Here is a 22,895-nt window from a genome sequence, read left to right as displayed (position 1 = left end):
CTCATTTCCAGCCTAAACTTATTCAGAGCCATTTGTTCTTGTGCCAGAATTGTCATTTAACTTAAATAACTCTTCTCCCTCTCTGGTATTTATGCCAGTGTATTTATAGAAAAGGAATATAATTTTTCTCTGCCTTTTTTTGTCACTGGCTTACCGTCCAGGCTCCTTTAATCGTTTTGTGAACCAGCTTCTCTGTTCTCCAGATCATTTCTAGCAGACACCCTCCCCTGCACCTTTTACAGTTGAAATCAATCTTTTCCGTACATGGACAAGGAACGCATAGTGCATTTTAAACAATGCCTCACTAAAACCTGTTGCAGTGGCATTCACATTTCCTTGTCGCTAGTGGAAATAACTTCGTTGACTAATGTGATCCTGGTACGTATCTTTGTCATTAGGACATCAGAATTATCCTATGATTGATTAATACATTCCAATTCCAATATAGGAAACCCAGCTTTCTACCAGCATTTGCATTACAAGAGCTTGCATTTGCTTACAGGCAAATAGTCCTAAAGTCATTCATTCTTCTGATGGGATGTCCTATTTTTCCTCTTTTGATGACATCTCCAAATCCCACTAATTTCTGCTACATCATTAGTCAATACATTGATTAACACTGGTCTTCTGACCAGTCCTTGAGGAACGCTATTGCTAACTTGCCTGCCAATCCTTTTTCAACCATCCTACCTTTTCTCCTGTGACTACACAACTTATTGATGCAAAACAGAGAGCAAAATACTTCAATTCTGATTGATGTAAACTGTCTTGCTTTACATTTAGTGTCTTCTTTTTTTTTTTTTTTTAACAAAAGGCTGACTTTTGCTGGTGGAGAACAACAAAGGCATATTTCTCCGTAAATCGGGCCTTTGGCTAAACTGGAAAGCTGTCCTATTTTTACAGTTGGGCATTTGTAAAAATTAATAAGCTATGCAAGTCAACACATTTTATGTTCAAAATGGTAAACAAAGTTTCTTAATTACTAGTCTGACTTTTTAATTGTACTTAGGATTTATGTCACAAATTTAAAAAACAATTAGAATGCAGGAAAATGGCATGTAAAACTTGTAGTTAAATAAAATTAAGCTAAATGTGCTGAATACATAGTTTAAATTAAAACAAACTGTTTTATTGTACAAAGGAATTCTGCAGCCTATAAATAGAACCGATTTCTATCTATTCAGCATGTCTTCAAGTTTTCAGAACTTGAAACAAAATTAATTTCTATTCTCATGCAAAGGAAGAGCTGATGCTCAAGTAAGATCAGTGTGGCAAAAACTACTTCATTAAACATTTTCTTTTAACCCAGATCACTTCTGCAGTTCAGCTGCCCATGCAGCCGTGCCTGTGTTGTTAGCAACGCCTTTTGTTGGCAGCATGAAGGAAGAGCAACATCAGCAAGCAAAGGTGGGAAGGGGGGAGCAAGACTGCTTCTGCTAATTGTAGTCCTGCGTAAAATGTTTGTGAAAGTATATTCATGGCTGTAGTTTTGGGGCAGACTGAGCTGATGAAGGCTGCACTCATTGCAGTCCTGTGCACTTCGATGGGCAGGGGCAGTTGCATTTGCAGTGTCTATGTTGGCACTCGTGATGGCAAGATTGCAGAGCAAGACAGCTCAAGGAGCTAATCAAAAACTAAGTCTGCCAAAGAAAGTGATTTCTATTCTGTTTTTTCCTAAATGTGAACTGATGCATTCTGTGATGGGTGATGGGTGTGCAAACGCTGGCTTCTTTAATTTGGTTATTACTCATAGATCTCCTTAACAGCAAATTGACTTTGACAACAACCAAGTCAGGAAGACTGTGGTTCTCAGCAGAGATGGATGCAAGCTGCTTGGTACTAGTGGAAGAGGGGACCGTGCACTCACACAACCCCAAGCACACACACTGTCCTCCTCCCATCCCTTCTCTCCCTCCCTATAAATTCATGCCTACACGCACAAACTCTGCAGAAACACGCAGGCTGACACCACCACATCAGTTTGAAATGTCATCAGCTACAGAACCAGGCAATGAAGCTTTTTATGGTGCAAGTGCAGAAAAGCAGAGGTCAGTGAGAGGGGCAAACCGGAGAATAACATGGCAATCACTCCAGTTGGTGTGGGGAGGGATTTGATCTAGTGCAATGCATAAGGATCAGAAATTGTTGTCCCAGGAATCGTTACCTCAATCTAAGCCTTAGAAAGTTGCTTCAGCTTCCTTATCAGTAGAGGAACTAATGACATTCTCCAAGTCTTCTTCATTCACCAGTCCTGAAGTTCTTTGAGATCATCCAACAGATGGCAATACTTGTGTTTAATCAATACTAGTACTGGCTCCCAAGAGAGCAAGAACAAACAATAATTTGCCCTTCCAATTACAGCAATGTTCCACTAAAATCACTATGTATGTCGAGTTTTAAATTCAATCAAATTTAAAGATTAAGAAAAATCCTCCCTTTCTCCCACCAGTGACAGAACAATACCACCCTTTGCCTTTTTTTTTTTTTTTTAATTAAAAAATAGGTTGAACTTTAGGACTGTTACTGCACTTGAAGCAGTAGAAGAAGCTGAATAAAGTGCATCATAAAAAGATGCCACTGGGATCAGTTAAAGCTAACAAAATTGAAAACATTTAGAAGGAACTAAGCCAAAAACACAGAACCAGATTTAAACTTGGCGTATGCTATGGCACGAGGCCAGTGGAAGGAGAACTTGCTAGAGGAGTAACGAGAGGGAGGGCTCCCTGCTGCAGCCCACAGATCAGGTATGATGGGCCAGATAATCAAGTGTCATCAGCTGGTGCAGCTGGGATGAGATCAATGAAGCAATGCCTATTTCAACTTGCTGAGGCTCTGTCCTGGCATATCTAAACTCAGCTGTAAAAAATTCTCATCATATTAAGCCATGCCATTAATAAACATTGAGCTGTTATACACCACTTGCCATCTTCAAAGAGCTTTAAAACCAATGACTAATCCTCACAACCACCTCCGTAGGTGCAGGAACTGTTTATAAAGATGGGAACAAAGGCAAAATGGTGAAGTTGTTGGCCACAGCTCCTAAAAAGCAATTTTTAAAACCAGCTGAGCACAAGGCAGAAATTCAGGGCTGGCAGTCACATAGCCCCTTCATTAGGCAGAATTTCCCTTGTGTTTCTTTGACAGCAGGAAACATCTACAACCTAAAATATTTGCCCCCAAACCTGAAACCTTACATATAAAGTTACTTCTCAAGTGGGTGTAAGACTGATTTTGTATCTTCTCTGCACAGGCAGGGATTAGCAGAGCAGCAGAGGAAGTAAAATGGGTGAAGTGATGGTAGGATGGGGATCAACAGGCAGTTTTGGCCACTAACTTGCATTTCAGCTGATGTGGTTTAACCAAGAAAAAAAACAAAGCAGGTAAGCCTCCTCACTAGAAGGTCAGTAAATCACAATTCCTAGATTCTCTTCTCCATCTCAGTTTTTCCTCCAGAAAATAAAATTACCTTAACATTTACAAGAAGGCTATGAAACAAATTCAGGTTTATAACAAATTCTTGGAGGAAAGATGATACGGATGTACAGAGCATCTCCATTACTAATGCTGTGTTCAGCAAAGATCTCCAAAGGAGACTAGAACTGAAAAAATATTTTAACAAAATGCCAGAAACAAGAATAAGTCACTAAGGGGAGAATAAACCCAACACACTTGTGTTTCTAAGCACCTCAATAACGTTACCAATAAACCCAGATGCATCCTTTCCACAAATGCAGCAGCGACAATTGACTCAAATGGATGACACTTCTGTAATGCGCCTATTTGACTCTCAAGCTGAAGCAGATAAAAATTCAAAGATTGGACTTCCTTGGTATTTGTATGTTAATATACACAGCTTTAGGGAAATTGTTTCGACTCAACCTACAATTCATTCTGTGCAGCCAGTGACATTCAAGTACCTACCAGCAATTTTCATACCACTCGCAGTATATCTTACAGGCTGTCATCAATCTGATGCATTATCTTTTTTGAAAAAAGTCTGTCATGAGTGCTAGGCAGGCTTCCCCTTGGTTCAGATAGGCAGGAGTGGAGCTGACTCATCCTCTTTTTTTTCCCTTTCATCCTGGTTTGTATTGTCTCCTTTTCAATTTAGTTTTCCCATGTTACACAACAAGAAACGGTCTCACTACATATATGTACAATGTGTGTGTGTGTGTGTGTGCAAGGCACAGCAAGAGAAAGAATGTGTTTTTAATCTCTATCTATTCCTCTTGCTAACAGTTCCTTTTGCTTCATCTCCTTGGAGGTATTTTACTATCAAAATCAAATGAATTCTCCTTTTCTCTTGCTTTTGTTGAAAGAAAACAATAGGACTTGTGAGAAACCCAGCTAGGAGAAAACATTCATGATCTGGAGTCCTTGGGCCTGCTGAAGTATTCTGCTGTATTTCTACAGAAAGCAGGCAAGCAGCTATACCTCCCCAAGCTGAAGGTTTCCCCAGCACCAGCCAGTTTCTACTAGGGCCGGCTTTGCCCAAACCACCACCGCATTTAAGCTGAGAAGACATTTTACCGCAAACAGAAACCACCATCCATGGGCCTGGGGTCTACCAGGGCAACAAAGGGGCCACACTCTGGCTCCAGTTGATAGATCTCACGACCGAAACAGTTGGAAGATCCCTCCCTCATGGGGACTGTCTAGTATCCACTCACACAAGCTGGAGCTGCACCTCTCCCTGAGGCTCAGTAAGTACCTGGGCTATCCCTTGTGCCTGACTGCCTGTTTTTCATGAACTTATGCAACCTTAATTACCCTTGCAGACCTGTATCTCTTTGTCAGGCTTGACTGAAACAGGCTGACAGGTTCAGAAGTTATTGGGGTGGCGCAAACATACATACATATAGTGTGATAAGAAACCTGGATGAGACCGAGTCTCATTTTGTAAGAAAACAACATGGATGTTGATGGTAAGGGCAAAACAAGGGAGCATCATCATGGTTCCAAGCAGAGATCCCAAGCAGTGAGCTATCAACAGTGAAGCAACCTAAAGATTTAGGTGTAGCCACCCAGAAAAATCAGTATTTGGATGTACTCAGGAATAGGCAAATGTCTAAAATGCCACATTCAGAAAGAAACCTCTAGCCCAGCTTTTTTATTCAAGACTAAGGGCTGCATCAGCCAGCACTAGAATGACACTGTCAAGGTCTCAGGGCAGCTGATGCCAGACAGGACCACTCATAGCAGAATCAGAGGTCGCACGAAGCTCCCAAACTGCTTCACCAATGAGTCTGGGGTTGGACCACAGAAACACGGGAAGAACAGAGCTGAGATGGACCTGAAAAAGCCTATCCCCTTACTCCAGGTTGCACGATGTTTTACTTCAGTCATTTTTTTGCAGATGTCCACCCAAGGTTCTCCAGGATCTCTTCAAACTATGGTTAAGTTAGGCTCAGGTCAGTCACAAACCATGTAGAGGAAAAGCTCTAACTCATTAATCCCTTTAATTCTTTAAGCCCTCTCTTTTCACCACCATTGTGATTATGTTTTCCTTTTAACAAGGCTTAGAAAACTGATGAGAGATGTACCACTTGAAGGCTTGCTTTGGCATCAAGATGCAGGAAGCCCTGCAGTCATGAGATTACCGTGCAGTTTTCATAGTCACAAGGTTGACCTGGACAGCAAGGAAAGAGCACAGAAACCAGCGTTCCTACTTCAAGCTCATGCCAAGATGCAAGGATTTGAGAGATTTACATAAATTCAACAGCAAACACAGCCTATACTTAGGTAACAACCTACTTTGCACTCAAAAATTATAATTAATGTTATGCATTCCTCATTAACAGTCACAGGGTGAGAACTTGTATTTGCACATGCAATGGTTGCTTGTAAAAAGCTACCAGACAGCGTCCCTACCTTCCTCTCCCACAATTGGCATGGCTCAATGCACGGTGCAAGTCTTCCCATGCACAAAGCATGCAGATACAACACAAAAAACCAGGGCCACTAACGGCAGTGCTTCGCCAGTCCAGGCTCTCCTCCTGATGGGCCTTCAAGGCAACATGAAGCACAATAGAGCAACAAGAAAAAAAGTCCTCAGGTGGCCAAAGATTCATTACAACAGGCAGAATCATTCCCTTTATCCCCTCTGCAGCCCCCACTTAATTGAGTAGCCTGGTAAATTGATGAATTACAGTTAAATGATCTCGCTGTGATGCATCTTGCTGATGAATGAAGAATACCCTGCCAGAGTCTCCTGATTTCAGGTGATGGATTTGAGCCAGGCTACAACACAATTCCTTGTGACTGACAAGCTCAGCTATTTTCACTCTTAATCTTGATATTATTTGATTGAATAAATCCAAGGTCATATTTTCCTAGGTGGATATGGTTGTTCAAAATACCACCAGCCCTGCAATTACTTTTAACTGCATCAAAAAAAAGGCGAAGAATATTCATGGAAGAGCTGGTAAGATCACAGCTTTGTTGCTGGGAAATACCTACACCCAAAACACACCTTTGCTGGAGCATGAACGAGCAACTGTGAAGTTACATTTGTCATCTCATGGCCCAAAGCTCTTATCATCCCACCCTCAAACCTCAGGGACACGGACCCCTGGGGACTAACATTTCTCATGTTCGGTCACAGTCGAGAAGAATTTTTCTTTATTGTGTTAGAAGTTTGATAGGACACAGCTTGGCTGAATAGGAGTGATTTGAAGATGTGGGATGCAGGGAAAGGATCACTATTCATTTACATTGTTTTCTTACAGCACACAGAAGCACTTTATAATAGGGGGGCACCTTAAAACCCCCACACTTGAGCCTTAGTGAACACTTTTGGGATGCAACCTGATTTTTCCTCCCTATTTTCTTCTCCTTCAAAAAGCACAAACGGGAGCAAAAACTTCTCCAACTTGGCTGCACAGAACTTTCACACAGATCTCTGCACAGCATCAGCTGTATCGAAAGATGTTGTGTCATGCGTGAAATATTCCAGCACTTTATTGTGCAAGTTCCTAATTATTAATGTCTAGGCTCCATATTTCTGCAGCAAGATTTATGATGTAGCTTAGGGTGGCGGATTTGAACTAGTTTTCCCTCAAATCTACAGATGGGGAACCACAGAAATGTTTTTTATCCCCTCAATTTCTGTAGTCTCTGGTGCAGAAAAACCCCAAGGAACAAACAAGCCCCTCAAAAGAGGAATCTGGGTGAAAATTGTCCTTCTCTGCCTCCACCACTACCACAGTGGCATAACTGTCTTTTAAACAACTCCACACTGTCCCTTGGGGACAATACAGCCAGGTCTTTGCAAAATTTCACTGTTGTATCTGGTTTTAGGGGATATAAACCGCACCATTGCAAGTCTCCTTCCCTCCCACTGAGGCCCCCCCAGACCAGGTCCAGAAGTGGGACTGCAGAAGGAACAGGACACAGATGGTCCCCTGGGATCAGGAGAAAGGCAGCAGCTGATGCAAAAGCCATCGGCCGCGCGTAACTCTTGGGGAGGGAGCCAGAAGCTGCCCCCACCGAACAATAGAAGGAAACGCTGTCACTGAGCTGGCTGTGGTCTGTGCCTTCAAAACCAGTAGCTGGGGATGAAAAAGTCTTGCAAGGGAGAAGCAGAAAACAACTGGGGGTAAAGTGTTTCACTTCTGCATGTAATTTTCACAGCAAACCAAAAGGGAAGAATTTTAAGCCTGGAAATTAAGCTGATTTTGGAGGTAAACGCATGGTTGGAAAGTCGAATGAAGCTAATCCCCCCTTCCTCCCCAAGAATATGATACATTGGAAAAGCCTGTAGAGTAAGCAACCAGTACCCAGACTAGTGGCACATGCTGCTCTTACTGGTCTAACAGGGGTTAACACAAATGGCTTGTGCTCCAGAAACAGTTGTATTTATATATTAATTTATATGTGTATGTACATATAGACATGCTGGATCACTTTTTCTGCAACTCTAAAAAAAACCCCCATCTTTTGGCTCCAGGATGTAGGATTTAAAAAAAAAAAAAAAAATTAATCTACACATGCTATTGCAAGAGTTGCAATAAAATAAGCACTGCTGGTGCCAGTGAGTTATAGGTGCTCGCAACAGGCGGGATAATGGGATTTCACCGTGTTTTGTTTCCTCGGAGGTAACTGCACTCTTATCAGGAGATGCAGGATATGAGGCCTTGACACTTCTCTGCTCTGATTCATACACGGGAATAAAGCAGACATTTGATGGCATCTGCACTGCTGACTCAATCACGTATCTTTGGTGCTGATCTTGTTGGTGCCAGGGAAAAAGGATCTGGCGGGGAGAGTGCTCTTCTTGCCTGCATGCAGCAGGCAATGTGGCCACGGCTTTGCTGTTTTGCCTCAGGGCCTCACTGGTAAAAATAGGTAAATAAAATAAATGGATTCCTGCCTCCATCCCACATCCACCAAGGTAAGGTTTTCAGCTGGTTTTCTCCACCCAAACTTGCCAAAGCAACTTAAAAAAAAAAGAAATCCCAACTGCTTCGCTTTTGGAATATATCTGAAATGAACAGAAAGTAAACCTTGCCCCCTCTTCTCCCTGCTCTTTACTCCCAGCCAGCCTCAGAAAAACATGGAAGACAAACATTTTCTTGTTGAGGCTCATTCTACCTCCAAGTGGTTGTTTCCAAAGTCTGGATTTTTTATTTTTTTTTTTTAGGTTTAAGCTCTGGCATGTCTAATTTTCTTCCTTTTGGGGAATAAACAAGAGCAGCAGGTAATGCAACAGATTCTCCTCCAACTCTAAAAGTACACAGCTGAGACCAAGGAGGTGACGAAGAAGATAAATTAACACCTTAGTGGATGATAACTACATGTGGAAGCGGGACTTTCCAGCAGGCGGACAGTTTTTGTCTCGTCTCGTGCTCTGGCAGCCCTTGGAGAATGTTCACAGCCCCACATGCCAGACCCACGCACAGGATTGCTGCTCACATTCTCTTCCTGCCATGCCTTCACCACCCACAGCTGCGATGGATATAGCTCCTCAGCCTCCTCCCTGCTGTGGTCACAGAGTGAGAGAGGCTGTGACACTTTCTGCACTTGAAAGTGGACAATTTAGCAAGAAAAAAAAATCTGCAGTTGCATGTGGGGGTCTTCATCCCCGTGGCATGACCCAGGTTGAGTTATCTCATGTTAGGCAAGGACAATACTGGAGAGGACTGGCTATGCCTCGTGTCCCTCTTGATATTTTATTCATTGAGGGTGCAAACAGGACCACAGGGAGGGTCAGACTAAAGGTTCTCTCCTCTGCTGTCCTCTCTCCGGTGGAGACACTGTGCAAGAGCAAGAGCTTCCCCCTTGCACATCGTCCCAACCTGGCTTGCTTGAGCCCACGCAACTGACATACACAATGTCCACGCTAGCTCTGGAGACCTTTGGGACGAGCCAGGAGGAGAGCATCTCCACGGGTTGGTGAGGCAGTCAAGGCCATGCCAAGTCCCAGCTCCCGCCCTCCCACCTGGCTTGCAGCAACAGCCCCACCAAAACTAAGACCCGAAGGAGCCAGAAGATTTACAGCAAACAAGAACAGGCCTGGGGCTGACGGCCTCAACACCCAGTGCCAGGGCTAAGCCTCCTTTCCAGGGAAGTTGTGTTTCATCAAGCGCAAGCCTTGACTGAACGCTCTCCCAGGCTGAGGCATGCCGAAAGGCTCTTCCCGGTGCAGCTTGGCCAGTGAGTAATAACGCATAACCTCACCTCTTCCCTCCATCACGGCATTTCTGCCGGCGCCTGTGCATCTTGCATAAAGGCCACTGGGTTCCCTTCCCTCTGAGACCCCACTGCTCTACCAAACATGGTCAAAATTGATTCAAAGAGTCATTGGGGATGGACAACAAGCAGCATCTTGTTATGCCTCCTGGTTTTTGGGAGCTACCTCCAACTACAGCCGCCACTGACATCATTGGGTGTGCACAGACCTTCAGGTGTACCAAGCAGCAAACTCTGCCCACGCCTGCCAATGATGCCCGTTGCATTCACCTTCAGAGCTCGATACTTGCTGAATTTTCCCTGTTCCAGTTCACGTCTACTGTTTTATTAATCACATTGAGAAATTCAGGGTAGGGCGGCTTTTCTAGGAGGGTGGCTGTATACAGTCATTAAATAAAATATAAACACCTCATCTATACTTAACATCAGGTTTGATCTTCACTGTTTTCACTCCCCTTTTTCAAGGCAATTTGCAATTTCTTTGGTTGCTTTTTGGGAAGGGAGAATGTAGGGGAGGGCTGACTTAATGCTTAATCTCATTTTTGATCTATTATTAAACGCCTGCTTGCTTTTTTTTTTTCTTTTTTTTTTTTACCCTTCCTCTAGGAAGCCAGAAGGCCCAGCAGAAATTACAGCCAGAAAGAAAGGTGAACTGTGAAATGAAAGTTGGGGGAGAAAAAATTGCTTGGGCTTTTTTTTTTTTCCAGAGTTTTCTCATTTTTAGCTATAACAAATCTCTACAATGCCAGCCAAGTAAAAGAAAGTATGCTGAAAGTGATGGAAATGCAAAGTATTGGCCCCGATCCCATCGCTGACATACGTGGCCAAACCCTCTGATTAAGGCCGGCACGTGTGTCCCCATGGGATTCCTCCACAGAGCCACTTTTCAAATACAAACGCATTGACACGAAGCTGGTGAAGGGTCTAAAGAACAAGTCTTATGAGGAGCGGCTGAGGGAACTGGGTTGGTTTAGTCTGGAGAAAAGGAGGCTGAGGGGAGACCTGATCGCTCTCTACAACTACCTGAAAGGAGGTTGTAGCCAGGTGGGGGTTGGTCTCTTCTCCCAAATAACAAAAGGACAAAAAGGACAAAAGGAAATGGCCGCAACTTGCAGCAGGGGAGGTTTAGATTGGATATTAGGAAAAATTTCTTCACTGAAAAGATTGTCAAGCATTGGAACAGGCTGCCCAGGGAAGTGGTGGAGTCACCATCCCTGGAGGTATTTAAAAGACGTAGATGTGGCACTTAGGGACATGGTTTAGTGGTGGACGTGGCAGTGCTAGGTTAACGTTTGGACTTGATAATCTTAAAGGTCTTTTCCAACCTAAACGATTATGATTCTATGACATTTCTTCACCCTTTTACCAGCCTTAGTAATTCTCTAGCAAATGCCCAGGCTTGGGGAACGGTGTTTGTGTGCCACGAAGCCACGCACTCAGATTTGCAAACCAATGCCAGAGCCAGGACTTAGTGAAAGTCCAGGAGAGAACAGCAGAGCAGGAGGCCAGCAGCACTCAAGGCATCCAAGAACATCTTTTTTTTTACCCTTTTTATACAGCACCTTCAAAAGGTTTGATACGATTGTAGCAAAACACGATCCCTGCAAGGAGCTTAAGCAAACCGCAGCACACAGCTGGGTTGAGAGCACTGCAAAGGCGCAGCAGCATTTAGTGCCTGCTGCCTTTGCTTTAGGATGCTTTTTAATAGCTTTCTTATTATTTCATTACTTCATCCTCACACATTGCTAAATAACAGTGTTTATGTCTGTCCTGCAACCCAGTGCATGACCTCCCCTGCCCCAGCTCATGGGGACAGATTTGGTTTCAAGCTAGCAAAGCCAGTCCAAGAAGCAAAGCAGTTCCCAGGTGGTTTCTTTGCTCTCTGCAGCCACTTTACCAGGGTCGGAGCTGGCAGATGGTTTGAAGTTGATCCAGGCGAGCCTCACTGAAGGAATTCCCACCAAGAGGCAGGAGGACAAGCCCAACGCTATCTGTAGCACACTCTGAGGGTGGGTCAGTTTGTTCCTAAAGCCGCACTGGAGGTGGGTCAGGGTTGATGGGGGGCCTGAACAACCTGCACCCATCTCGTGCCTTTTCAGGACCCCTTTTGCCTCCTTTTGGTCCCTTTACATCACTGGAAGCGATTCTTCCTTCTGCAGTATTTGCAGAAATAAGGAGTTTCTCCGCATTTGGCGTCAGGACACGCTTCCACCTCCCAACCAGATCAGACCAAAAGCAAGCATCGCTTTGCTGCCAGCTCCCGCCGAGAGCTGGATGCGCACCTCGCCACGCCAGCCATTTGGCTGGCGAGCAAACGATCCCCGTGTGAAACCGGCATGCCCAAATCGGGGCTCCCAGCTTCCCGGTGAGTCCCTCTGCTCCCACATCTGGGCTGCCGCAGGCTCCGACAGCTCCGACCTCCAGCCAGGGCTCGTGCAGAGATCACCCCTTGGCAGCCCCAGGGAAAGGCAAATAGTCCTTAGCATTTCCTGTTAATTTAATTAATTAATTCAAGCATTTCCTATTAATTTCCTATTATAAACATTGCCTTATTAACTAGTAAGAAGAGAGCCATCCCCTAACCATCGGGAGCACAACCCTGCCAGAGTCCAGATACCAACACTATCTTGGAGGGGAGGGGAAGCAGATTTTTAAGTGCCTTTATTTTTAAAGAATGGCCCAGGCAAGCAGCTGAAGATTTTGCAACAGAACTGGACAAGTTCAGACCCATTTTGGAGGAAAAAGCACCCCCAGGCCACGTTCCATGGCAAACCCTCTAGTTTTTCCAAGGGAATACAAAAAGGACAGGGAGGTGGCACACAGCCCAGAGAGCAGCCGGGCAAGATGCCACCATCTCCTTCTGCACCAGTCATAACTGGACATCCCAGTACCTCCTCTCTGGGAAAAGCCAGTGGATGTTTGGGAAAGAAATCAAAGAAATGGCACATCCAGAAAGAGCCATCCCTGCATGGGAGCAGTCAGCAGCTGCGTCCACCCCATGCGGCAGCCACCAGTCCCCACCTCTCCTCTCCCATCCAAAAGGCCACGAGGACCCTGTCCTGGTCCTGCTACGAGGTAACACACATCATAAAACCTTCTGTTTGATCATTTCCAGCCAGCTGCTCCTAGGACTCACTGGAGAACAACTATAGATAAAATGACAAATGCTGACACGGGACTGGAAACCCTTCTCTCCTTCCCAAGAGAGACCAGACAAGTAGAAGAGATGAAAGAAGCAACCATGAACCTTCGATTCCAACTCACCCAACAACCACAAAATCCTTTTTGGGATCCTCAGTGATCAAATCACAGCTGCCACAAAAATTGATGTTGGTGACACGGGAGCAGAGGTTCCCTCGCCTTCATCTTTTTGCTGGATACAACTGATTCAAGTTTCTGGGCAGGAGTAAAGTTGGAGAGAGCCTGTTTCCAGAGCTGTACTTCTGCTAAAAAAACCCAAAGCTGGATGTCACTGTGACACAAGGGGCGTATGTGCCACCTTCTTTCTCCACCTCCAGCCTAAATCCCCTCCTGTCTCCCTTTACACTCAGCAAAAAGAAGCCAAATCAAAGCAACTGTCTACATTTGGCTTTATTTGCTACAAAATGTCAAACTTTTCAACAGGAATGATTACATTTCCATCCTCCCTCCCCACAAAGCATGAAGACTGGTATAAAGAAGTCCAAAACGTATCGGAGAAAAGAAAGCATCACCTACACCAGCCACAAATGCTGGGAAATCAGGACTGAAGCTGGAGGTCCCACTCAGAGAACAAAGGGTCCTGCTGGGGAAAACCCCACCTGGGTTTCTCCATTCCCTTGTGTCACCTCCAATTTTGCTTCCTATGCATTCATTTATACGGAACTGTGAGCACGCACACGGTAAAAAAAAAACCCCAACCTTCTGCGTGCTAGAAATATTGTGACTAATGGATGGGAACCTGCACAGTGTAAAAATCTTCCCTCTCTCCCAATGTAACAGCATTTTGCATGCACTTTAGATGTTGGCACCTACGTTTCATCTGCTTTCTTACAAGATGACAGAATGCATTTAACAAATTACATTGATTTTAAGTCTCAGCTGTAGATTCTGTGCTGGCATCACTGCAGAAAAAAAGCCACATGCTCCCCCCAACCCATTGCTACAGGGTCAGCGGGCTCACATCCCCCCTTATTTATTTTGGAACAGCACATCAGGGCACAACACATAATTTAATTTTGATCTTTTTTTTTTTCCCCACTAATACCCCGCTTCCCCCAGCATCCCTGGTCTTTGCCATCCTCCCGGATGGCACAGGACCGCATCCCCTCGCACGTCCGCGCCTCGACCCTGCTGCTCCTGCACATACACAGCGCCCATCCTGCGTCGCTGGGACCACGCAGGCTCTTCCAGCAAGGAGAAAGCTCTTGCTCAAGGTTTCCGCACAGGCAATTGGGAACATTTACAGCCCCATATAAATGATATGTACCAGCACCTCCAGCCCTGAAGCCCCCCTCGCCTCTCGGCTCCTGCGCTGGAGATGCTCATTCCTGCGCTCGCTGGTCTGCGTCTGGGCTCCAGCTCCCAGACCCGGCCAAGTCTGCAGCCGTGGGGACAGGCTGAGCAATAACCTCAGCGCTTTTCGGGTTTTTTTAACACCCCTTCCAGGGACAAAAATAACACTGGCTTCCCTCATTTACAGCATCCTTTACCTCCCGAGCTGAGCAGCACGAGCCACGAAGCCGGCACGCATCCCTCGGCAGAGCGCACAGCCCCGACTGACGCACAGCCGCTGTCAGGTCAGCCGTGCTCACACTTTCCACGTCTGCAGCATCTCTCAGCCCGGTCCCAAGCTGCTTCGTGGGGATGGGGCTGGAGAAACCCCACAAAACCCCTCCCCGCAGCAACCGAGAGGAAAAACACCCAAAGGAAGAGCACGTGGGAGGCAGAGGACAGAGCAGCCTCCGTAGGGAGTGAGGTTTGCAGACAGGAGCAGAAGTTTTTTTGCTCGGCCACTGAGACGCGTTTGAAGGTAGAGGTTGGACATGGAACATTTGCGGCCGTAGGGAGCCCAGACTGCCCAGAGCAGAGTGGAAAACAAAGAAACCCAACCCCAGTGTGATGAAATACAAGTTTACTTGCTTTAGCCTGTGTCCACGTTCCCTCCCTGGCACAGAAAAATTTCTTCAGTGCTGCTGTGGCTGGGGGCTTTTGTGCAAAACTGAGGTTTTTAACCAACCCACCGACCCAAAACACAATTCGAGGGAGCTGGTGAGTCCCGAGCACCTCCAAATCCATCACACGAAGGGGGAACCGGACAAGGAAGCGAAACCGAGGCATTCCGACTCATCCAAGCCCTTCTGCTCTCCCCACGCTCTCTTGGTTTACATCCCAGGATGAGGAGTTAACGCAGCCGTAGCCAAATGATGGAGAGGTACCACTAAACCAGCAGCGGTGGGCATGCCAGGGCTCCTAAGATCCCTCTGTAAGAGGAAGCCAAAGCCATTCCTCCACTTTTGGGGGCCACTCACCTCCCCTCTCCCTCCCGGCTGGGATTTCTCCTTGCGGCTCAAAAGCCCTTTCAACGCAGCCAATTTTCCTCGCATCCCCCCATAGCCCAAATTGCCAAACTCAAAAGCAACTTTAACCAGGGGCAGAGGAACCCTTGCCTGCTATTTAAACAGCTGCTTTCACATTAAGCCTAATTTATATTGCACCATCCCAGAGGAGCCGGAGACGAGCCAGTGCCACCCCAGAGTCACAGACACAAGTTTCCCGTAACTTTGGGGGTCTGGGTGAAAACCCAATCCCCCCCCCCCAAAGAAGGCAGCTGCCAGCCCACTAAGGGCTCACCCCACAGCCGATGCTGCCTCCCTGCAAGCACCTAAAATCCCCCACCCCGGGGACACCCCCAGCCCGGGATGGGGAGGGGAAAGGGGGGTGGTGGGTGGGTGATGGGTCCTTTCCAGCCGGGACCCATCCCAGGAGGGGATGGTGCTGCTCCCCGGCAGAGCCCGGGCCCCCCTCCAGTGCCAGGGGGAGGGATTAGAAAGTAAAATAAAATTAAAAATTAAAATAAAATAAAATAAATAAAAATTAAAACTAAAATAAATAAAATAAAAAATTAAAATAAATAAAAATAATTAGGAAAAATAGAAAATTTAAAATGAAATTAAATAAAATATCAAATAAACGCCCCAAAGTAGCCGAGCTCGCCCTGAGGGCCGGGGGGGGCCAGCGCTTACCTGTCTGCGGGGGCTGCGCGGTGCTCCGCCGTGCTCCGCGCTCGCCCTGCGGCCGCAGCCCGGCGTGCGGAGCGGCGCGGAGCCCCCGGCCCGGCTCGCTGCATTGTGGGAAGCGGGACCCAAAAATGGGGGCGCGGTGCCCTCTGGTGGCAGGTCCTCCGTGGGGGTCCCCTCGGGTGGGAAGGGACGGGGGGGGCCCTGGGGCCTGGGAGGGGGTGGTAAGGGCGTATATATGCACACACACCATACATATACATATAGGTATCCATGTACTTTAACCTATCTGAGCCACACACCTGATGGGCTCTGACCCCACCTGCGAGGAATTTGGGGGGGGGCTTCTCTCGGGCAAACAAAAGCAGGGTGCCAGGGAGCAGCGGGGGGCTCGCACGAAACTGCTGCTACTCCCTGCCGTGCCAATGCAGCACCCCAAATCTCTGCCCGCTCCCATACAGCACCCCAAATCTCTGCCCACTCCCAGGCGGCATCCCAAAAGCACCCCAAAAAGGTGCCTTAAAACACCTCTGAGAAAATAAGTGACGTGGGATGCACCGGTTTGGAGAGGAAGGGGCAGATGTTGGGGTACATCGGCTTTTGGGGTGCGGCTCGTGGCTGGAGGTGTGAAATTCAGAATATTCCCCTTCTTGCGAGAGCTTATGTATTGGACATGCATATGGAATAACACACAGCTATAGAAATGTATAGATAGCTATACTATATAGGGATGTGGGGCCAGGGTGGATCTGGGGTCTCTGGGTCAGAGCCTCAGTCACAGCCCCGACTCTTTCTGCTCTGCTTTTCCCTGCAGGCATCTCCTCTCTGCCTGGGCTGCTGGGACAGGTAATTAATGCAGCTCAGGTGGGTAATTAATGCAGCTCTGGAGAAGGATTGACTAAATATTAACGAGACTTTGTGGCTTGCAGGAGATGTCACCTCTCTGGGTCACTGCTGGAAGAGCTTTGTTTGCTCTGCTGAGCCCAGCGGTGGGATACTACTTAAAGGCCAACCAATAATTCAGTAAAACCCTGAAGAAAAGGGATCCCACAGGAGTGATGACTGCAGCAGAGTGGCACCCTGCACCCAGCCAGGGTGGTATCACCCCAAAAATGGGGCTAAATCCTAAATACCACTCTGAAAGGAAGTCAACAGGAGACCCCACACGCTTTGTTCAACATTTCCAACTTGCGGTGGGCTCCTCTAATATAATTCCTGTTTTCTTCTGACAGCAGAAGCAACTGCATGTCATGGACAAGACCTGGAAAAGAACCACCAGCAACAACAGAGGGGATTTACTGAAGGAATCGGTGGAAAACCAGAGGCACAAGGAAGCAGACGTGTGTGCAGCTTGAGCTCCAGCTTTGTCTCTCTTCTTTACCAGGGCAAGAGCCACTGAGTGACCATGGGCAGCCTCGCAGGTAGGACCAGGCTTTCTGATGCCACCCTTGTGGCTGCTGCAGATGTGAAATGACATTGCAAATCCCACTAGTAGCTTGCTCTGACTCAAAAAGCCTTTTTTTAACCAAATTCCCCATCCCGTCATCTCAGTTCACCTAAGGTCTTTCCACACACTCCTGTTGCTTCCCAGGAGCAGGCATGTGACTCTGGGGAGAGTGGGGTCCTCTTCCCAAGCAGCACTTGGCCAAATTCTGGGCTAGGGGCTGCAGAAATTTCTCAATCCAAGGGAATCCCATGTTTTTCTGCTGGGCATGGTGTGTTTGCCAAGTCTCGTGTCTGGAGTGGTGATGGCCGTTTCATGGAACTGCTTAAATAAAATAAAACATTGGGGATGTTCCCTGGGGCTGACCGAGGACTGGGGCAGGGGGTCCCTTTTGGGAAATTTTGACCATAACTGATTCTTCTGGCACTGTATGCTCCATCTCTAGGTGGCGGCTTGGACACAGATAATCCAGCATCTTCAAAGAGGCCAGTTGTTGCTGGGACCTCCCGGTGCAGCACAGGGAGGGGATTTGTGGAGATTACGAAGGCTTGAAACGTCCCTCCTGGTTACGGAGCACCCAGGTCTGGGCAGACCCACGATGGTCAGACGGACAGGGCAGGGCGAAGCCACCGAGCCCACCAAGGAGCATCTCTTCTCCACTGTCTGCTGCAGGGGTGGCTCCTGGGGTACCTGGAGGGGGTGAGTTTAATCTTTTCCATTTGATTTTAATCAGCTCATCAGCGACAGGCATTGACAGCACAGCCAGCTAAGAGGCTTTCGTCTATTATTCCCAGAGGATTAGCCCTTCTGATCTGAGCGGAGAGAGGTGGCTGCATCCCAAGCCTCGCTGGGGGCGTGCGTCATGCCAGCGATCAGTCGCAAAACTGTCTCCCCCCACCACCATTAATTCAGCAGCATGTAAATGCTGCTCTCTGCTTATTTGCACAGCCCAGGGCAGGGGGGGTGTCTTGTTCCTTCCAGCCGTATGTCCAACAAATCCCTCCACCAGCCTTAGGGGCATGGTGATCCCATATGGACCCTATAGGATGGGGGGTGCCCTCCCAAGAGCCTTGATGGGACCATACAGGGTGTGTGGCTACGCTCATGTATTTGCACGTGTGCCCTTGGGTGTGTGTACACTTGGGGGTTACTAAAATAGCAAAGCCTGACCCTAAAAATGCTCAGGAGAAGAGTGATCCTGTCCCGAAAGCTTCTTGACCCTGTTTGATGCCCTGAAACAGTCTCTGGGATACATGGGCACAGATGAGTTGGATTGTGATGGCGGGTTGAAATCCCCGCAAGAAATTTTGGGGAGCTAAAACCAGGGACATCGCTCTGCTCCCTCTTCCTGGGTGCTCATCTCACACGAACTGAGCTGCCCTGGGAGGCACCCTTGGGTGCCTGGGCTGTTGGGGAGACACCCGTCGGGGTGTCTCTGGTCCCTGGGGTGTTGCAGAGACTCCCGTCACCCATCCATCCTCACTGCTGTAGCTCGTCTGGCAGCGGGATTTCAGGATGCGTTGCCGCTGCCTTAAGCATCCCTCTATACATGCAGAAAATAATTGCTTCCTCCCCAACCCTCCTATAGGCCACCCAAATGATTCCAAACATCCCATGTGAGGTTTCTCCCTGGTGATGCTGGCCCTTCCCAGGGCTCAGGGAAGGGCCAGGGACACAGGACTCCCCTCGCAGGGTCAGGGGTGGGATATTCCCATGTTCCCCCTGCCATCTCCCTCCAGGGCAGGACATGGAGCAGAGAAGGTGGCTGCATGGTCCAGGAGCTGCTCACCAGCACAGGCCACCAGCAAAGATAAAGAGCATAAAACAGCATAAAACTCCCTTTTGCAACTCAAGAATGCACCGAGTTTGACGTGATTTCTGCATATTTCATGTTTCTCTGGCTTTTGTGGTGTCCCTACAAACCACAGACATTTTTGGCATCTGCAGGATCCCAAATGAAACAGGACGGAGTGATTCCCGCGGGGACACAGCCGTCACCCCTTCCCCGCTGCTGCAGTACCCATGTCTGTGTCTCCCACTCCTGGGTGTTTTGATCCCCAGTGCCACCACTCCACTGTGGTGGTGGGGACCCCATTCTGCCTGTCGCCCACCTGTATCCCAGCCAAGGCCACTTGGGCCACCGTTACAGCTTGTCACCACAGCCGGGACTCGCACAGCGCACGGGGTGGCACTATTGCATTAAAAATCCCAGCTGGCCTCTGGGGATGCTGTTTTTTTGGGGAATGATTCCTTGCAGCCCTCCTGATCTGTGGGTTTCCCCGTAGGCTCCCCACACCCAGCGGAGAAGCCGGGCCAGACACTGCTCGGCCTGGTGCTCGGCCTGGTGCTCAGCCTCGCCGGGAGGAGACCTCACATTTCCCTGGGGTTTTTCCTTTTCCAGGGCAAAGGAGGGGTTTCTGCCCTGGGCTTTGGGTGGAAAGGCCACGGTGGGTCCTGCCAAACCACTCTGAGCAACAGGCAACTGAGGGCCTGTGGGACATCGCCAGTGCTTAGGACCTTGCACAGGATTAACGTCACGGCTTCTCCCATAACATCCTCCCATAACCTGCCCGGTTTGGTCCTACAAAGCTGTTTACACCCCTCAACAGCTTTGCGAGTCCAGGCTCGTTGTCTTCACTCCAAGCAGGCAAGATCTCAAGCTGTCTCAGGGTCCCACTCTCCTTTCCATGAGCAGCCACCCCCAGTAGCATCCCTCTGTCCTCACGAGCATCCCTCCCTCCTTGTGAGCCAGCCCCCATCCCCACAAGCATCAATTTCTTCCCACAAGCATCCCTCCTCATGAGCATCCATCTCTTCCTCCCTGGGAGCATCCTTCCATCCCACAAGCATCCGTTCCTCCCCAGGAGCATCCCTCCATCCCCGTGAGGTTCCCTCCATACCTGTGAGTATCCCAAGGTTGCTCCAAGAGCTCTTTTATGAGGCCCCCATTTTCCCGCTGTCCCAGGAGGGAGGAAAGACTTTAAGGCTGGTTTGTGCTTGAGGAAACAGGGCATGGCAGGGGGTGGGGGGGCAAATATTTTACAACGAGCTCTGCTTACAGTGGGAAGATGAGGACAGGGGCTCACCAGACACCGGGAGCCGGGTCGAGCCCAGCCTCAGCCCCGGTATCGGGCACACAAGCTTGCAGGATGGTGCAGCTCTTTGCCTGCTCCCATACCATCCCTGATCCAACTAATTTGATTAATGCAAAGCCCCAGAGGGTCTGGGGCGGGGGCAGCTCCATGTTTTCTCCCCCGGTTTGTCTCAATGACCCTAATCACACAGTCTGCAGCACCTCCCATCCCTGCTGAGTGTCCCCCCAAGATGCTGGGGTGCGGGATGGGGGGCCCTGTACCCCATCACGGCCCTGGGGACACAGGTTGCAGCTACAGTTCCCAGACGGATCAAAATCCCTTCCCGGCAGCTGGAGGGAGAAATGCCCCAAGGGACAGGCCAAGAGGTCACTCGCACCAAGTGACAGGGGCGGGGGTTGTGGGGGGGGCTGGGGGTGACCCAGCACCTGTTAACGGCAGCAAAGCTCAGCACCTCCTTATTGCGCCGCTGCTAATTTATCGCAGCTCCGATGGCTGCTGTGGCGAAGCCGTCACTCCAATTAGCGTTGTTGCTCTTCACCCTGCTCATGGACTAACGAGATCTGGCAGGATTCGGGGATTTTGCTTACAGTTAAAGGCACCCAAAGACCAGCGTTAACCCTTCACCTGCTGAGCCGTGCCCAAGCAGCGCTGGGGGCTCACATTTTGTGGGGCTGCCGCCAAGTTCGGGTCCCCCAAGGGAGCTCCAGGAGTTTTTTTAAGCAACCAGGAGCTTCAAAACTGCATTTAGGGAGAAACTTTTCAAGTGGAAAAAAAGATTTGAAATATAAAGATGTCTTCTTGGTTTTGATGGGGTCCAAATACTTGGTTAATCCCACATTTTATTGCTCTTCCATGAGCTGGCACATGGCTGGCCCCGCTCCCTCCGTACATCCGTGCCACTGTCCCCAAGGGCTCGGCAGCACCTTGTCCTCAGGGTTCGGGGACTGCCATGAAAGCCCCAGACCCCCCCCATGCAAGGGAGAACTGGCACAAGGAGAGCTGGTTTCCCCCCAAAAGTTAAAAATTAGGAGCGAGGTTAACTTTTGTCTAACCCCACTTTCTGCAGCCAAGCAGATGTTTCGTGTCTTTTGGCAGGGGCCGAGCCTTATCTGACGGCAGCGTTTCCACGGAGGAGATCAGAGGGCTTTGAAGGCGTCGCGGGAGCTCGGCGGAGGTATGTTGGGGCTCGTCGCTGCTGACAGATTCCAGGTGGGATTTGTAGCTGGATTATGTTGCAATTCAGGGCCTTAGGGGATTTTTTCAGCACATTCTCCCGAAGGCAGGAACCCTCCGCGCCAGCACTGGGCCAACAAGCATAAGAAGCTGCGGAGGATACGTCTACGCCAAACAAGACAGATTTAAAAGAAGGAAAACAAAGGTTGTTTTGTAGATTCCCAAGGCAAAACAGTAAGAAATAAAGTCAGTATCTAAAGCTCTGAGACCCAAAAATGTATCCGAATCCCCTTGTTTTTGGCAGGGCTGCAAAGCCACGAGGAGACTGACGGGCACTGGACAGGAGCCCCGCACCTTCCTCTTCCTCATGTTACTTGTGCAGATCGGTGTGAAATAAAAAAAACCACATCAGCTGCTCTTCTCACCTGTGCCTGTAGCCCTTGCTCTGGGAGGTGGCAGCTGAGGAGGGTGAAACCATCATCATTTTTCTGATTAAACCAACATAACCCCCAAAGGACAACATAGTAACCAAACCCCAAACCCTAAAAAATCAGAAATCAGGGACAAAAGTGGAAATGAAGAATTAAAGCACCCAAACATAACCTCTGTGCCTTGCACAGGGCAGATGCAGTGGCTTAGCTGCAAGGATGCGAGTCCCTGCTGGGTGCTGGCTTTGGTCTCTGTGTGATTATGGTATATGTTGGATATATGGATATATTGGCATATAGGTCTGTGTGATGTGATTATTTTTTGCTCATATTTATTATGTTTTATATGTTTTGAAATATATTTTTAGTATTTTTATATTTACATATTATATTAAAATATTATAAGTGTTATCATTGTTATAAACTGTATAAAAATAAAATAAATTGTATAAAAATGTTATAAATGTTACATCACAGCAGCTTGGGATGAGGCTGGCAGTGATTTGGCACCACAGATCCGTCCTTCCTCAGCTTTCCCACCATTTCAGGTGTTGTGATACCTCCAACTTGCGGAGCACCCATGGAGCAGCCCCCTCATCCCTCAGGAGACATTCCAACCACCCAGGAAACTTTTTCAAGCCAGCCGTGACGCAGAGGTAAGTGGCTTCAAAATGCATCAAAGCGCTGCAGGGGGAGTTGCGGAGGCGATGGGATAAACAGGGGCGTGAAGCGAAGGGTCTTGATGTCAGGTGGGATTTAATAAAACACAAAAGCAAAGAGATGGGCAAGGAGAAAGCGGCTTTTCCCCATGCCGAGCTGAAGCCCTCGGAGATGTCTCCATGGGATA

At 48.1% G+C, this 22,895-nt stretch overlaps 1 protein-coding gene and 1 long non-coding RNA gene across 3 annotated transcripts in view; one reads left to right on the top strand and one right to left on the bottom strand.

Annotated features, from left to right (window-relative positions):
• The window catches only part of EXTL3 (exostosin like glycosyltransferase 3), a 158,124-nt gene extending 142,101 nt beyond the window's left edge, over positions 1 to 16,023 (bottom strand). For both annotated transcript variants that reach the window (XM_069805511.1, XM_069805507.1), the window contains exon 1: positions 15,915 to 16,023. The gene's annotated coding sequence lies outside the window, so the exon portion shown is untranslated. The remainder of the gene's footprint in view (positions 1 to 15,914) is intronic.
• Positions 16,024 to 17,842: 1,819 nt separating this feature from the next.
• On the top strand, positions 17,843 to 22,752 carry LOC138689673 (uncharacterized). Its single transcript, XR_011328569.1, has 3 exons — positions 17,843 to 18,051; positions 21,543 to 21,621; positions 22,526 to 22,752. It is a non-coding gene; the product is annotated as an uncharacterized lncRNA (long non-coding RNA).
• The last annotated feature ends 143 nt before the right edge of the window (positions 22,753 to 22,895 follow it).

The sequence above is a fragment of the Haliaeetus albicilla genome, chromosome 18 (assembly GCF_947461875.1).
Source record: "Haliaeetus albicilla chromosome 18, bHalAlb1.1, whole genome shotgun sequence".
NCBI classification, from domain to species: Eukaryota; Metazoa; Chordata; class Aves; order Accipitriformes; family Accipitridae; genus Haliaeetus; species Haliaeetus albicilla.
The sequence above is the reverse complement of the archived record's forward strand: the minus strand, read 5'-3'. Positions and strand labels throughout refer to the sequence as shown.